The sequence below is a fragment of the Sminthopsis crassicaudata genome, chromosome 3 (assembly GCF_048593235.1).
Source record: "Sminthopsis crassicaudata isolate SCR6 chromosome 3, ASM4859323v1, whole genome shotgun sequence".
Taxonomy (NCBI): domain Eukaryota; kingdom Metazoa; phylum Chordata; class Mammalia; order Dasyuromorphia; family Dasyuridae; genus Sminthopsis; species Sminthopsis crassicaudata.
In genome coordinates this window covers 356,020,506-356,024,823 of record NC_133619.1, presented here as the reverse complement: position 1 = coordinate 356,024,823, position 4,318 = coordinate 356,020,506, and the positions used below count along the sequence as shown (strand labels likewise).

General features: G+C 40.8%; 1 pseudogene; it reads right to left on the bottom strand.

The window, feature by feature from the left end:
• Nucleotides 1–2,785: 2,785 nt before the first annotated feature.
• Nucleotides 2,786–3,564, bottom strand: LOC141559558 (tafazzin-like; annotated as a pseudogene).
• Between the last annotated feature and the right edge of the window lie 754 nt (nucleotides 3,565–4,318).

The window sequence follows — 4,318 nt, the reverse complement described above, 5'->3', positions numbered from 1 at the left end:
GGTTCTGACAAAGGTCTCATTTCCAAAATATATAGAGAACTGACCATAATTTATAAGAAACCAAACCATTCTCCAATTGATAAATGGTCAAAGGATATGAACAGACAATTCTCAGAGGAAGAAATTGAAACTATATCCACTCACATGAAAGAGTGTTCCAAATCACTACTGATCAGAGAAATGCAAATTAAGACCACTCTGAGATACCACTACACACCTGTCAGATTGGCTAAGATGACAGGAACAAATAATGACAAATGTTGGAGGGGATGTGGGGAAATTGGGACACTGATACATTGCTGGTGGAGTTGTGAAAGAATCCAGCCATTCTGGAGAGCAATCTGGAATTATGCCCAAAAAGTTATCAAACTGTGCATACCCTTTGACCCAGCAGCGCTACTACTGGGATTATATCCCAAAGAAATACTAAAGAGCGGAAAGAGACATATATGTGCCAAAATGTTTGTGGCAGCTCTTTTTGTTGTAGCTAGAAACTGGAAGATGAATGGATGTCCATCAGTTGGAGAATGGTTGGGTAAATTGTGGTATATGAAAGTTATGGAATATTATTGCTCAGTAAGAAATGACCAGCAGGAGGAATACAGAGAGGGTTGGAGAGACTTAAATCAACTGATGCTGAGTGAAATGAGCAGAACCAGAAGATCACTGTATACTTCAACAACGATACTGTATGAGGATGTATTCTGATGGAAGTGGAAATCTTCAACATAAAGAAGATCCAACTCACTTCCAGTTGATCAATGATGGACAGAGGTAGATACACCCAGAGAAGAAACACTGGGAGGGGAATGTAAATTGTTAGCACTAATATCTGTCTGCCCAGGTTGCATATACCTTCGGATTCTAATGTTTATTGTGCAACAAGAAAATGATATTCACACACATGTATTGTACTTAGACTATATTGTAACACATGTAAAATGTATGGTATTGCCTGTCGTCGGGGGGAGGGAATAAGGGAGGGGGGGTAATTTGGAAAAATGAATACAAGGGATAATATTATAAAATATATATATATATATATAATAAAAAAAATTAAAAAAAAAAAAAGAATTGTCAAGGTAGAGAAATAAAGACTTTGTATCTTAAAAAAAAAAAAAAAAAAAAAAAAAAAAAAAGAAATGTAAGCCTTTGTTGTATGGGCAAGGAACTAGAAATTAGGGGCAGAAGTTGAGAGAGACTGGGAATTAACTGTTTGAGATATGATAAATTTTATCATCCTGTTTTCATTTTCTCTAAAATTGTATCTCTTGGAGAGACTGGGTGACACAATGGATAGAACACCAGCCCGGGGTCCAGAGGACTTAAGTTCATAAACATCCTAAAACTCTTTACACTATGTGAACTTGGGAAGTCATTTAACTCTGAACGACTTGCACAAATACTACTACCCCCCCAAAATAGGATAGATTAAAAATCTATATTTTAATCAGAATTTTTCAGGATTTTGTGGTATTCTTACAAAGTTAAAAAGTTTTATCTAAATATTTCAGCAACACATAACATGTAAATGTTAAGCTAGGATGATAAATATGTTTTGTTTTGTTTTTTGAGCCACAGCATAGACAGACTTTATTGTTAAACATCTATTAAAAACCTTAGAGGCCTGAAAGAGAAGCCAGTGAGGAGAGAAAAGAGAGAAGGCCGTCATAACCTTGGGATAGGCAGGCAGAGGAGTAACCAGACTACACCAAGAGCCCCCTGAGATGCAAAGGAGTGCCATTCTGTTTGGCTCCAGCTCCTTCAGGCTTGAAGGCTCTGCCTCAATTAAGTCTTGGCCTCAAGGGAAAGAAGAAAAGAGTGAAAGTTTTCTGGAAGCATCTAAAACCAGTCTGCCTCTCCCTTGTATATGAGAACAGATACTTTGATATTTCAAGTTTGTTCTATGATTTTCCGTTCGGGCAAAGGTATTCCCACCAACCCAAATCACAATCCCAGTAGAGTCATTATGACTGTTAAGAATCCTCACAAATCTAGCATCTTTTTAGGTCCTGTGACCCCTTGACTATCTATTCTAGCACTCCTCAGTCTCCACTATTGGCTAGCAGAGCAGAATGCAAAGCAGACTCTCTCAGATAAAAAGTAAAAAGGTCACAATTGCCCCAGCCTCAGATCATCTGGGCTACAAGAACTCCAAAGAGGGTTCTAGGCATTAACTGTCCCATAAGTACATGAGAATGCTCCAGTGAAAACAGGACCTTTGAATAGGCTTTTCTCAAAGGGATAGGGGAGGCACCTAGAATGCATCCCCACAAGCAGCTAAATGTTGCTCAATAGAATGAAAGCAAAGCAGACAAGCCCCCCAACAGGGACACTCTGCTCCCCACTACCCCCTTCTACCACCACCACCCCAATCACAGTGTGTTTCATAACTGTCCCACACCTTCCAGGCCCTCATTTCATTAATTTGCACCAGAGATCTGAAAAAAAGTTTTGGCACATCCTAAGAGGGACTGATGCTCTAACAGGGAAAACAGAAGGGATGGACATCCCATCAGGGAACTCTGAAAAGGAAGATCCAAGGTGAAATTTGTGGATAAAACAAAGTCTTTACCTGACTTATTAGCTTCCCAGCTCAACACGTATCCTCCCATGCACTGGTCAGGGTGAGACACTGGGTGTATGGAAGGGAAGCAACTTATTCTTGGCTCCCTGTGCTTGGTTCACCTCTTAACCCAAGGTGCTAGCTGCCCTGAGCTGCCACTGGGAGAGTGGGACTAGGGCACACTCTCAACCCTTGAGGCAGGAGCACGGAATCTCTGAGCTACTTCGCCAGTGGGAAGTGGCTGTGCAGTGATTCTGCCTGTGTTTTGAGTCTCTGAAACGCATCCTGTATAAATCCGACAGAGCTTTGCGCATTTCCACTGCTGGCTTATTCTCAGATCAGAGACATTCAAGAACAGCCATGGCACTGAATGGCTTACCAAGGAGCACTGTGATGTTCTGGCCAAATCGGGGAAAATAGGGCAGAGCTTTGGGAAGCACATCACTCATTCCAATATGCCAGAGTGGAAGGATAATGGGGTTGAGGTGACACTAAGCAACCAGGTGCCCTATTCCCCACTTAAAGCTAAGAAACTCCTGGCTCATGTTCACTTTTCCTTCAGGAAAGATGTAGATCCAGTCCTCCTTTTTGAGTTTCTCCAGGTAAAGCCTATCTCTTTCTGGTAGATGCCATCCCCTCTGCACACAGGGACACTTTTCCAAGCTGAAGAAATGAGAATGCAGTTCCTTGGAACATATCGGCAGCCACTGGGATCCACTTCATCAGCTTCAGGTTCCAGATGTGGAGGAGTTTTTGGATCCCCCAGAGGTGTGGGTCATCCATACAGGATTGGTGATTGAAGACAGTAATTAGCAATGTGCCAGGATCTCGATTCTCTATTAGTTCATCAGCACCTCCGTGTTGTGCTCATTAAGATGGTTCATGTACTTGGTCCAGAAGCAGCTGTAGGTACCCACTAGACCCATGACCATACTGTTGGTCAGAGTCCATGATAGAGAAGCCATTGAGGGGAAAAGCCATTTCACTTGTAGGGGCATCTATCCTTGTCCAAAGTAGGGTTGGCTTCAGCTGCCTGATCAAGGTTCTGGCCAGTGGGCATGGGCTATTGGGGAGCCATTCTTACTGCCAGCCTCGAATCCCGCCCATCCTGGCGGGTCCTGGGTGTCATACCTCCTGAGTGGGGGACACGGGAGGCCGCTGCCCCGGCTGCCGCATTCCCCACTCTTCTCCAGGACTGCCATAGAAGGTAAGTATGTTAATAAAGAAATATGCACATTAGAAAAATTAATTTGCATGAATGGGCAACAAGAGAAAAAATAGATGATGAAATAAGACAAAAAGAGGAAGAGAAATTAATTAAAAGAAGTAGCTAAAAAACTGACATTACATAAAACTCAACGTCATGAGGAACACGGAGAGAAATTTTGAATAAAGAAGGGCACTGTTCATAAAGGGAAAAAATAAATATAAAAGTAGAGGAGAATAAGAGAAAGGAGGTTAAGAACTAAGTATTTGTTTACTTGATGGTGCAAAAAAGAAGGGTAAAAAGAGGGAAGAATAAGTAGAGGAAAGGAAGATAAATAAAGAAAAATCTCCCAATTATTAAAAACATAAATAAATAACTGCCATAAATATGAAGAGACTTTTTGTGAATAAATAATCATCTAAATAGTTTAAATGACTAAAGTTTAAAGAAACATGATTATATGGGTAAAGTAATGATTTCAAAGAGAATTGGGGGAAATTAAATATAAATCCCAAAGAACAGGTGAAATAAAAAATTATACAAAT